Genomic DNA, 14117 nt, shown 5'->3' on the forward strand with positions numbered 1-14117 from the left:
TGTGAGGTGCAATGTGTGCTTTGAGCCTTACTAAAGTTTCTTTAATGAATGTGGCTGATCTTGTATTTGGAGCATAGATATTTAGAATTGAGAGTTCCTCTTGGTAGATTTTACCTTTGAGAGTATGAAGTGCCCCTCCTTGTCTTTTTTGATAACTTTGGGTTGGAAGTTAATTGTATTCGATATTAGAATGGCTACTCCAGCTTGTTTCTTCAGACCATTTGCTTGGAAAATTATTTTCCAGCCTTTCAAGCTGAGGTAGTGTCTGTCTTTTATCCTGAGGTGGGTTTCATCTAAGTAGCAAAATGTTGGGTCCTGTTTGTGTAGCTAGTCTATTAGTCTATGTCTTTTTATTGGGGAATTGAATCCTTTCATGTTAAGAGAAATTAAAGAAAAGTAATTACTTCCTGTTATTTTGTTGTTAGAGTTGGGATTCTATTCTTGTGGCTGTCTTCTTTTAGGTTTGTTGAAAGATTATTTTCTTGCTTTTTCTAGGGTGTAGTTTCTGTCCTTGTGTATTTGTTTTCCCTTTATTATCCTTTGAAGGGCTGGATTAGTGGATAGATATTTTATGAATTTGGTTTTTCATGGAATACTTTGGTTTCTCCATCTATGGTAATTGAGAATTTTGCTGGGTATAGTAGCCTGGGCTGGCATTTGTGTTTTCTTAGTGTCTGTATAACATCTGTCCAGGATCTTCTGGCTTTCATAGTCTCTTGTGAGAAGTCTGGTGTAATTCTAATAGGCCTTTCTTTATATGTTACTTGACACTTTTCCCTTTAGGTGGAACCCTATAGGTGAGCAACAATATGAACTAATCAGTACACCCAGAGCTCCTGTCTCTAGCTGCATATGTAGCAGAAGAAGGCATATTCTGCCATCATTGGGAAGAGAGGCCCCTTGGTCTTGCAAACTGTATATGCCCCAGTACAGAGGAATGCAGGGGCCATGAAGTGGGAGTGGGTGGGTAGGGGTGCAGGGGTGTGGGGAGGGTATAGGGTACTCTCAGGATAGCATTTGAAATGTAAATAAAGAAAATACCTAATAAAAATGTGGAAAAAAAGAAAATGAATATATAATGACACTTGTAACTACTTTATGTAAAGAACTTGACTAGAACTGAAGCTGGAAGTGAAGCACAGCTTTAAAGACAGTATGACTCTAAATACACTTTTATGTATGAGTTTAAAGACAGTATGACTCTAAATACACTTTTATGTAAAAAGTATGTACTTAAGCTTATACCCTCCCATCTGTTGACATGATAGAATGTCAGCCATGATCAATGAGAGATGTTCCGCTCTTATAATAATTTCTCTAATAAATAGCCTTAAAGTTTGTGCAAGAATACTACAATGAAGAGGCATTGACAAAGGAATTATTTTCAACTTTTTTTCTTATTATTAATTCCATCTTTTACAACTCAAATGATATCCCACTTCGTGGTTACCCCTCCACAAAACCCTCATCCCACATCTGACCTCTCCCTCTTATCTTTGCCTCTACAAGGGTGATTCCATACCCACCCATCCTTTCTGTCCCCACTACTCCAGCATCCCCATATGCTGAGGTATCAAACCTCCACAGAACCAAGGGCATCCCCACCCATTGATATCAGACAAGGCTATCCTCTACTACACATGTTTCTAGAGCCATGGATCCCTCTCTGAACACTCCTTGTTGGTGGTCTAGTCCCTGAGAGCACTGGGTGGTCTACCCAGGTGACAATGTTCTTCCTATAGGGTTGCAATCCCCTTCTGATCTTCCAGTTCCTCTCCACTGGGGTCTCCTGGACTTAGTCTGATGATTTGTGCCAAGCATCCACATCTGCATTGGTCAATTGTTGGCAGAACCTCCCAAGGAATAGCCATACTAGGTTCCTGTCAGCAAGTGTCTCTTGGTGATAACAACAGTGCTAGGGCTTGGTGTCTGCAGACAGTATGGATTCCCAGATGTAACAGCCCCTGGATGACCCTTCCTTCATTCTCTGATCCATTTTTTTTTTTTTTTTTTTTTTTGTCTTTTGTTAGGACAGGGGCATGTTGGATTAAAAACTGAAATTGATGGGTGGCCCCAAATCTTGACTGTGGTCTGTGCTTATCTGCTAGAGTTGGTTCTATCTCCACTTAGCTGTGCTTTTCAGCTAAAGTAATCCCCATTGGGTCCTGGGAGCCTCTTGCTTGCCTGGCAGCCAGCACCCTCCAGTGGCTATCCCTTGTTCCTCACTGCTACATGTTTTAATTTGATTTTCTGACCCTCTGTACCTCTCCCACATTTCCTCCAGTACCTGATACTGCCCCCCTTATTTCCTGCTCTTCCTCTCCTCCTCCTAGGTAACCACTCCTTCGACCTCTCATGACCATCCTGTTACCCCCTCAGTGCAGGAAACATCCACACTCTTCCTTCCTTCTAAGTTCCATATGGTTTGCAGGTTGTATCATGGACATTGTGAGCTTTTGGGCTAATATCTATTCATCAGTGAGTACCTACCATGTGTGTTATTTTGTGTCTTTGTTACCTCACTCGGGATGATATTTTCTAGTCTCATCTATTTGCTGCAAATTTCAGGAAGTCATTGTTTTTAAAAGCTGAGTAGTACTCCAGTTTCTCTAACATAAGCTCACAATTAAATAGAATAAAGCATTTTCTTTCTACATAAAAATATACCTCATTATAAAAGTTAGCAACAGAGACATTGTTGCAATAATTTTCTTTAGAAATGATATGATGTTACATGGGGAACTAATGTTCCACTACTTTGTAGTTTATCACTGTAGCCACTTGAGTGTTACTGAGCTTCTCACAGATGTTGTAGCAATGCTTTATACTGAAATATTTCATTTCTGTGTTACTTACATGTGAACAAAGTGACTAATGCTACCCTTACTTGTGATGTCACCTTTGAAATCCTCACAATGCTCAGTAAGCAATATTTCTTGACTGGCATCACCCTGAAATAGAAGTAGATACAATTTGTAAGATACATATAATTGGCTTCACTATCAATTTCCTTTGAACTTAGGCAACACTTTTGTTTTAGCACAGGAGAAATGCTGTATTCTAGAAGTCCCTTAAGATGCAACAGTAGTACTTCCTTGTAGCACGTTTCTTCATCTTTGTCCTATTGTCTTTATCATAACTATGCTGTATCTTTGACAATATGAACTGTAATAAATAGTGCTGCAAGTTATTCACATTTTAGGGAAGTTGTCATCCAGATGAACACGCCATAACTGGAACAGGTAGGCATGTCCAAAAAGATAGTCATTTTACCAAGACACTGAAACAAATTATGCATATCTACTATAGCAGTGATATAGCATCAGGCACCATCATACATCTCTACAAGTTAATCATCAACATTGGCATCTCCAATAAAAGAAAAATTGTAAGAAACTCTGTGAAAATACAACCGCAGGAAATAGCCCCATGTTTCAACTGGGCCAGTGTGTACAAGCTTCTTAATATATACAGTATAAACTCAGGCCTAGAGGATGTCAGAACACTAGCTGCTATTCTAGAGTTTGAATAACAACCATCACCATGATAGGTCACAGTCTTCAGTAACTCCAGATCCAGGAAATCTAATGTCCTCTTCTGGCACACATAGATACCAGACACAAACATGGTGCACTGACATATTTGAAGGCATTAGGCTTGTCTTATGTCTCCTCCCCTTCTCCCTCTCTTCCCTTCCCTTCCTCTCTGCCTTTGCCTCTGTCTCTTTCTATGTTTCTCTTTCTCCTCATCCTACTTTCTCTCTCTCTCTCTCTCTCTCTCTCTCTCTCTCTCTCTCTCTCTCCTTCTCTCTCCCTATCTCCCTCCCCCCCTCTCTCTCCCTTTCTACAATATGCATCTTCCTGATAATCATTTCTAAAGGTTGGACAGACTATCCATATAGACTCTATGTACCTGAAAATAAGATCTTGTATCTAGAAGTAATACCCACTAATCTACCCCACTATCAGAAAGATCATTCTTAAGAACTTAGAATGAATATTATCAACCCACAGAAATCTTAAAACAAATTGTTTGTTCATTTAATTTTTCTTCTAAATATTTTTCTATATCTTCTCTATTAATTTTTGTAATCTTAATTTTTTCTTCCCCTAACTCCTTAGCTATATACTTTCATCATCATCATCATCATCATCATCATCGCCATCATCATCATCATTGCCATCACCATCATCATCATCATCATCAAGTTTTTGTTAGTTTCATTTTATATCTTCGGTGTTCTGTTCTTCTGAATTAATTCTTTCTTTGAATTATAATTTTCACTTTTCAATCACTGGCTGTTTGCTAATTAATAACAGATTTCCTCTCATATAATCCACACTGCTGTCTCCAGAGGACCCTCATTACAATGACAAATTTAATTGTTTGCATATTATTATCTCCACCTTGCTATTTAAATCTAGGTTGGTTATATCTTTGTTATCTTCCTGTCTGTTTTCACATTTTCTTTGTTACTTATGTGCTTCTACTTCTGAAATGTTTCATATAAATGAGGGAAGATTATCTGGCTTGTTTAGATATAATGATAGCATAAACATACTTCTGTATCTAGACATATCTAAACATGTACAGAAAATGTCAGTCCTTTGATTTATTGAGAATTAATTTGGTGTAATTTTCATTAAAAATCTTTCCAAAGTACCTTCTGAGTTTCTCCAGGAGAGAGTCATGGTGTCCAGTCATGGTGAGAGGTTTAGCTCCTGCCTGGAACTTCATCTGCACGTATGTCAAGTAATGTGGGTTCATTTTCCCTTTTCTTAAAATGTGATCCTTTCTTCCTTTTGTTACCTTTCAACTTCTATTAAATATGGGGTAGACTTGCACCTTCAAAAGGCAGTCTTATTTATCCAACAAGAGACACTGGTTTCTGCTATCCTATAGTATCCTGCCTATTTAATTTTCTTAAAGTATTCATCACATTTCAATAAACCAATCTGTTCAACAACCTATATACACTACATATGAACTCTTGAGGACATTGCCTTGAATTCTTTCATTTTGAATTTCTAGTATTTAGCATTGAAGCTGATAAAATATATGTAGTAAAAAAGCACAGAAAAAAAAAAACAGCAACTATATTTAATCTTTTTTAAAAAAGTACCTGCTATTAATGACTCCCTATTCTGATGGCTGTTTAACTTACTTCAAAATAATCCTTATGGGAAATTTTAATCATTATCTATATATTTATATTTCAAGTGTTTACCTGCTTCTTGGTCCCAGCTCTGAGAGTTCTTCACTTTGTCCCTCTTTATTTGCCTCTGAGTGTGTGCTCCCCTCCTCACCCCACCTCACTCACCCAGTACCCTTCCTACCACCCTCACCCCCAGCAGCATCTCTCTTTCCTTCGACATCAAGTCTCTACAGGATTAGTGCATCCTCTCCTACTGAGTTCACACAGGGCAGTCCTCTGCTACATATGTACCTGGGGTGGATGTTCTTTGGTTGGTGGCTTAGTCTCTTGGAGCTCTCAGGGGTCTGAGTTGGTGGATACTGTTGATCTTCTTATAGGTTGCCATCTCTTTGGCTCCTTCAATTCTTCCCCTAACACTTCCATAAGGGTCCCCGACCTCAGTAAAATGCTTGCATTTAAGTATCTGCATCAGTTGCAGTTAGGTCCAGCTAGGGTCTGTCAGGGGACAGTCATGCTAGGCTCCCATCTGCAGCTACAACCCAACATCAGTAATAGTGCCAGGCTTAGAAGACTGTCAACGGGACGGATCGCAATTTGGGTTGGTCACGGGATGGTCTTTCCTTCAGACTCTGTTTCATTTTTGTCCCTTCATTTCTTTCAGACAAGTATAATTCTGAGTCCAATCAAAATGGCTAAGATCAAAAACCCAAGTGACAGCAGATTCTGGCAAGGATGTGGAGAAAGAGGAACACTCTTCCATTGCTGGTGGGATTGCAAACTTGTAAAACCACTCTGGAAATCAATCTGGCAGTTCCTCAGAAAACTAGAAATAGTTCTACCTGAAGACCCAACTTTACCACTTCTGGGTATATATCCAAAAGATGATCCACTAAGGACACATGCTCCACTATATTCATAGCACCCTTATTAGTAATAGCCAGAAATGGGGAAAAAAACTTTATAAATTGGTAGGTTCTGGACTGTAGAAAGCTAGGTTTTTAAAATTATGATTTCTTGGAAAGCATGTGCTGAATATCCTCAAGAGGCATTTATTCAGATAACTTAAAACATAGCAGATTCCCAGGAGGCTGGAGTTAAAGAAATACATAAGTATCATATTCTCCAGGACAATGTGTGTTCATTTTCAACGGAAGAGTGAGGCAATGAGCTGCTCATGTCTTCATTTGACAGATGAAGAACTTTCTGTCATCTCTCTAAAAGCTGTTCCACTCTTATAACTTTCATCTGATTATGTTTTCCTATATCTTGGAGCTCATAAACATAGACATGACATCAGATACAAATTTCTTTTTATCCAGAGATAATAATTACCTAAAGAATCATGGTCATTATGAACTTTTCAAAGTCTCTTGGAAGGCTAAGTGTTTGTATCTATGTGTGTCATATAAAGTTGATAATATTTATGACATATAAAATTCAGTTGTAATATCTAGTCCAAAGTTATCAGTGCCTAAAAATGTATTTGTTCTGATTTCTCTTGACTGTTTCAATTAATAATTTACCATACACTTATCTCAGAATAATTAGGTACATCTCCAGTGAAGTAACATATAAATACTGTACTAAATATACTTTATATTTTTCTTACATTTTTATTTACTTATTTATTTATGTGCATGCCCATGTATAATCATATGGTTGCAATATGATGGGTATTTAGAAATGAGAGGACAACTTAGATGAATTATTTCTACCCTTCCACCAAGTATGTCTTAAGTATCAAAGTCAGGTCATCAAGTTTTGTGGCAAATGACTTTAACAACTGAGACATCTTGCTGGCCTTAGAGGTCATTTTTGGAAATATGGGGCAGAGAAAGTGAAAGACTATAGGAACAGAGTGAAAAAAGTCCATGTCTAACTGGTCTTGTCTTATTCAGTTTACTTTAGGATGTTGATCTTAATATTCCCGCATTGCACGGAAAATGAGTTATTAGAAATATTCTAGGACTATAAGCTACAATACCCATGGATCCCCATACTATGAATAACAAACATCCAGTTTATAATGTAAAATGTTATATTGTTAAAGCAACATTAACATAAAATTTATTATGACAATAAAAACACAGTGGAATCTTTTCCAAATATATTCCTTGTGAATAAACATTATTTGAACTCAGAATAATTGTGTGCCTCAGGGCATAGCCCTACCTATTGAGAGGGTAATTGCACTTATAGAAACTCTGCTCAGGAAAACACCTGCATTATATTAAGAGAAATAGAGTCATAAAAATGTTATTTATATAAATTTTGTGATGATAACCATAGCAAAAAAAAATCATGGAAGCACACAATATTGCAGTTTGCCACCTAATAAGATAATATATTGGTATGAAAAATGTTTTGCTATAATAACCAAGGAACTTGACGGTCATAATTGTGTGTATGCAATGTAATAGTTAATCTTGATTTTTTAACTTCATTCGACTGAGAAGTGACTAGTAGATTAATGAAGCCCAATTCTGGATTTGTCCCTAAAAGTGTCAACAAAGAAACAGAAGTCTCACTCTCAGTAGGCATAGGACCATGTATAGACAGGAAACACAGACAGAATGGACCAACTACAGCCAAGGACTCAGATGACCCTGCTACTGTTCACATTTGTGAAAGACCTTGGCATCATCCGCACAGTGTTGGTTTGAAGGTTTGCAGTTACAAAATGATACAATTTTCCACTGGATTAAAAGAAGGATTGGGAAGCTGAATAGTGCATAGCAACTTCAGAATCCTTATAAGGCTCACTTGAGAATATGATTGAGGACAATGAAGCTGAACATGTAATGGGAAACCTGGGAAATTAGATATTCCAAAGGACGCTGCAAATATGGACCACAACAAGCCTAAAAGAGATGGCTTGTGGTACAGAACTAGTAAAGTGTATATATTGCAGCAATAAGAGTGAACATCACACCCTGTACTCTAGGTACTATGCACAATGTTTAATGCTTAATATTTGACTTGCTGTGATTGGAACTTGCTTTGTGCCATACCTTGCAATGGTCCCATTTCTTCTTTTGAATACAAAATTATGAATTTATACTATTTTATCATCAAAATATATAATTCAACTTTCATTCTGACAGGTTCTCACAGCTAAATAATTGATTTGGGTCTCACAGGAGACTTTGAACTTGGTCTTGGACCCTATTGAGACTCTTAAGATTATGAGTTCTCTCAAAAGTGATGACAGTGTACACAGTGAAATGTATATGAGCTTTGAAGATGTACACATACAGTCCCATGCTTGGATTTGCTGTTTTCTCGCTAAAAGCTTGCATGCTAGAGTCTTGATCAACAGATGTTCATCTTATACTTGGAAAATTTGTATGATGAATAGGTACATTCATAATTTGGGGAAAATATTTATTTCAGCCAAAAGAGTGTGCTTGCCCACGTGCACATACATATGTGTGTGTGTGTTAAATTTACTGTATAGGTAACCCCAAACTCAGCTTCCTAGTATCTGGAAGTTATGCTACAAAATATAGAGTCAGGTGTCTAGGTGGCTGTCTGGCTTAGTATTTATACCATATAAAGTCATAAAAATTAAGAAAGCCAATTTCGTCTTTAAGAATAAACTTGAAGTTCAATTTTTGACAAGCCTGTCACATAGATAACTTGAGTCAGAGTAAAACAAAATCTTTTTCTTTTCTTGACCTTGTCCAACTAAGTGGAGCAAACATTTCATACTGGATTTAATTCAATGAAGAAACTAATGTACATATACTAGCCATCAACTCATGACAGGGAAATCCAAAACACTGATAAGAAAAAGAAAGTGTCTCTTGATAGAAATGAACTTGATAACATAGAAACAGAAGTATCAGCAATTATATCTCTTTGAGCATTAGAAACTCTCAACTTTTACCGAATGAATGTTCAAGTTCTTCTATTTTTGTTTTCATGGCTATATCTTCTAAGACTCTACTATGATAGTCCTAGTTGAGTGCTAAAATGTCATGCCAAAATTGGTGAAGTAAACTGGGATAGGGCAAGTAAAATCATGATACAAGGGATGTGGGAATTGTTTGTTGGTGGCGGTTGCTGTGTTTGGAAGACTATTGATTCTGGAACCAACAGAATGAAGAATAGAGCCTCAGAAGGTATGTCAGTGGTGATGGAATCCACAATGCTTTGGGTTTTCTCCCATATTGTCATAGCTCAAAAATAAAAGAGAAAACACTCCACATTTGTAGCTGTTGCTAAAGAAGTCATCACCTAGAAAATCAAGTCCCCAGTTAGATATAATGCATAGGAATGCTTAACATTTGGAGGACACGGAATGTGCGAAAGGAATGCCTTCTTCAAAACAGCACCTTGATGCTATGATATAAAGGCAGACAGAGAAATTGGGAAATCTATAGTGGATGTTGCATTTGTGTGGCACTTTTGGCCTATAATCCTAGCTCTGAGGAGGCTGAAGCAAGGGGATTGCTACATAGTAAAACCACCTTCGTTACCTCAAAGAACTTATTTCAAAAATATTCTCCTAAAACAAACAGAAACAAAAACCCCAGTTGCCAAAAAATATCATCGATGAACAGATTTCATATATTGAAAATAATGTAACAAGGAAACCATATTCTGAAATCAAATAGCCACTTATAAAACTTATTTATTTTGCTTGTGTTTTTGTATACGTGTGTGTGTGTGTGTGTGTGTGTGTGTGGTTATGCCACTACATTCATACAGGAGATGGAAGACAAGCTTGCAGAGATTGGTTTTCTCATTCCACCCAGTGGTTCCAGAGGATGTAACTCAAGCCTTCAGGCTAGGTGACTGACAAGAGTCTTTCCCAGCACATCCGGATCAATAATTCTTAATCAAAGCATCTGAATACCTGAAATATAAGATTTTGTTTTTCTGTTTGTATCTGTTTAATTGGGTAGTTAGAGAATTTCCTCTGAGTCCTAGACTTGACTTGAGCTCAAGATGTGGCCCAGGCTGACCTCAAATCCAGTCATGGTTTTCTTTTTACAAGTTTCTCAAGTGCTGGCATTGACAAATATGCACCATGAAGTCCAGTGTCTGCCTTCTTTATTGTTAAAAAGTCATACATGTAAAGGATAAGGAAACAACAATTAGTGAGACAATGCCATGCCCAGCTCAATAATATATCACAAAATATACTCTGTAATGATATTTCTGTTTTGAGGTTAAGAGGTATAGATGTCATATTTGAGCCATCCACAAAAATATGATGCATGCCAATTGCTCCCATGTGTATATAAAGTTATTTTTATAACCATGAAGTATGCAGGTTTTTAAGTCAAATTTTAAACTCTATTTAATAACTAACCAAAAAAAGCAGATGAATATAAGCAGAGAAGTTGGAAAAGCAACCAAATTCAAATAGTTCTAATACTCCAAGACAGAAATAGCCCCTGTGTGTGTGGTAAATAAGAAAACTTCAGTTTTGTATTACTGTACTGCTATGTAGCATCTCATTTAATCAACATAAGGGGTTTTAGTGGGCCTACGTTTATTCATGTCAGGGTCCCGCACAAATTTCTAAGGACAAGAATTAATTCCTTATATGCTTATTGAAATCTATGTATAGTATTTTGATAAATTCTAATATTGAAATCTCAACTCTACCTTAGAGGACTGTGGGAAACTCAATCAATGAAGTTGAAGGAACATTATCTTTCTTCATAGAAATGAATTTAAAAATAGGTTTTACTTGCACAAGTTAAGAATGGCATTGTTTTTGATTCTTTCAACTCATGACTAATGTAGATTGTATAAATTCGGTGAAGTTTGAAATCCATATTATAGCACATAGTGCTTTGTTATTGGTAACTCACTTGCAAAAGTCATTAACTGCAAACTTTGAGGTATCAGGGCAGTGTCACCTAAGAATTGCGTTCTCAATTATTTCATTATCCAAGAAAATAAACCATTAAACAATTATTTAAATCAAGAGATCAAACAGTATTTATTTCTTTTGTCTGAAGTCTTTCCTTTTGATGTGTAACAATTATTGTTTGTCCTATGACCTGTTCTTAAGAATTGGGAATTGCGAGCCAGACAGCGGTGGCATACACCTTTAATCCCAGCACTTGGGAGGCAGGGGCAGGCAGATTTCTGAGTTCAAGGCCAGCCTGGTCTACAGAGTGAGTTCCAGGACAGCCAGGGCTACACAGAGAAACCCTGTCTTGAAAAACCAAAAAAAAAAAAAAAAAAAAAATTGGGAATTGCTATGTTCAATATCAAGATGATTTAAAGAATCAAAGAACCATTAAAAATTTCAAGCCACTGATATAGTAAAAATTCATCCAGAACCTTATATTACATATACTACATCTAAGGTTCTTGCACACACACACACACATACACGTGTGTGTGTGTGTGTGTGTGTGTGTGTGTGTGTGTGCAAGTATATACATGGCTGGCATTTATTTGTCACCTTTGTTTATAATTGATGACTCAACAAATGTAAGACTACAGCGTAGATACAGAACCGCTGTAGACAAGGATATGGCATTCTATAAAGTTCATAAATTTGTAAGTAGTGGTTTAGGCATTAAAATAAGTGAGTCATTTGAAATATCATTGTCACTATGATTATTGAAGTCGGTTATATTCATAGTTATGACTTGATTGAAATTCTTTAGAAAGAGTTAATAATTGAATTAGAAAAATATACTTTTTAAAAAATATTTATTTTTTTATTGTTTTGTTTTTGAGACACTGTCTCTCTATAAGGACATTGTGCATTTTATAAACAGAAAGGAGTGTTGTGAATGTGGACAATGACATAATTCAGTGCAAAAGGACAGTAGTTGCTGAGGCTAAATGCATGCAATATAAATATATAGTGGCTAGCATTCATAACAGTTACATTCCAGTAAGTTGAGTTAAGTAGATTTTTTTCTGCTACATCTTACTAAACCAGAAACATAATTGGGATAACTTTACACTGTGTTTTCATCATTCTCTATTTAACAGGTAAGAGTTGTTCTTATCGGCAGAAAGTATTTCAGATAGGAAATATTTAAGCCAAATTGTTGAAGCCCAAGATACAGAATAACACATGAGATAAGCAAATTCCAACATTTGGAGAATGAATGAAATTATAGTGAGGAGAGAGAATAATGTTGAGGAGTAGGGGGTGGTCTAAACTGTCGGCACTCTCTCCAACAACCTTGGACAACTTCCAAGAAGGCTTCGTCCAAGGGAAAGCCTAATTATTTCAGATGTTCCTCCGGAAAGCCAACCTCTGTCATCTCTTTCCTTGAAGTGAAGCATTTAGAAAGGTTATAAAAGTGCCCTGGGTGACTGTAGAAAGTGCTGCCTCCCATGGAGAAATGGCTGGGCTCTGAAAGTCTGACTGCACTGCAGGGTGACAGAGGAAGCCACAGTGGAGGCAGATACTAGCAGAGCAAATTCTTCTCTTAGAACCTCTAACATATTTAACGAAATTCCCAGAGGGAAGAATTCTTCATGATTTTTTTTTTCACTAATATGCTGTGTAAGAAAGTCAGAAGTTAAATGACGCTGCAAGAAAAGTTGTTGGTTTTTTTAATATTAAAACCATATTTATTATCAGTATCAGATTTGCTATCTAAATAATCCTTAAGGCTTAATCTCCTAATAGGTGAAGCAATCCTGAGAACATAGAATTTACCCAAGCTTAGGTATATTACAGAAAAAAACTCATTGTTTTGCTTCCCTGCATCAACAAATACTATTAGGTTTGCTCTGAAGGCACAACACACATATACATATAGTTTTCACCCATTATCAAAGATGATCATTTTTGTAATCTAGAGAAGTCATTCCAGATACAATACATGTTAAAATATAGTGAGTAAGTGACCGTGAGTTATCTAAACCCAGTTGATATATCCATGTTAGAAACCCTATATCTATGGCTCAGGAAACATGGTAAAAGATGGAGCATAAATATTCTAAGGCCTAAATGACTGGAATATCAATTATGAGATAGTGTTTTCTATATTAGATTAGGAAACTGTACCCTCAAAATCCCCAAAACATTATCATCTATACAAGACCTACATAATAATGAAAACACAAAATTTTGTTACTATGAATGGGGAGAAATTTATAATGTCTATCTTCGAGACATCTAGTATTATACTGACTGAGCAGGCTACCTTCAGAACAGTTCTAAGACAGTTCGTAGATGGATGCAATAATAATTAGTGCAAAAATAGGTGTAGAATTTGAAGATCAGAAAGGGATCTATGGGAGTGTTTGGATTAACGACAGGGAAGGGAGTGAAGGGAACCCTCTGGAGAGTGAATTTTCGATGCTGCATTAAAGCAGTAGCTTCCTTAGCTCTTCCTTCTCTCTCTGGATGGCCCAATTCCCTTCAACACTCCAATAACAGTTATAACTTTCCCAAATATGCCTCTGGTCAAATATCCCATACTTCCCTTACAAATAGTTTACTCTATTATTCTTAATTCTTGTTTATCTCTGCCTTTATCGCTGACATTAAAGACCACAATTTGCTAAGATTAAAAGAGAGAAAATGTAATTAAGAAATCTATCTAAACACAGAGAAAATTGGTTTTGAGTTTAGAAAAAAAGGAGGTAAATTTTAGATTGCATTGTCTCAGCCTCTTTAATTTATATGTCTTTTACCAAAACATTAAAAAAAATGTAGGGTTTTAGTGTTATTTAAACTTTCATGACATTCTTTATGTAGTCTAACTAAAGCAAATTAGCATGACGGGTGGAGGGGATAGGGAATTTTCAGGATAGCATTTGAAATGTAAATAAAGAAAATATCTAATAAAAAAAGTTGAAAAAAAAGAAAATTTAAAGTTTTTGTGAGCGTGTGTTGCAAGTTCTTCCCCTAAATGTCCAAGCCCTTCCTCTAATAGTTTTTTCAATTTTATATCATTCCTTCTCTCTCTCTCTTTCTCTCTCTCTCTCTCTCTCTCTCTCTCTCTCTCTCTCTCTCTCTCTC

The sequence above is a fragment of the Mus pahari genome, chromosome 18 (assembly GCF_900095145.1).
Source record: "Mus pahari chromosome 18, PAHARI_EIJ_v1.1, whole genome shotgun sequence".
Lineage (NCBI taxonomy): Eukaryota > Metazoa > Chordata > Mammalia > Rodentia > Muridae > Mus > Mus pahari.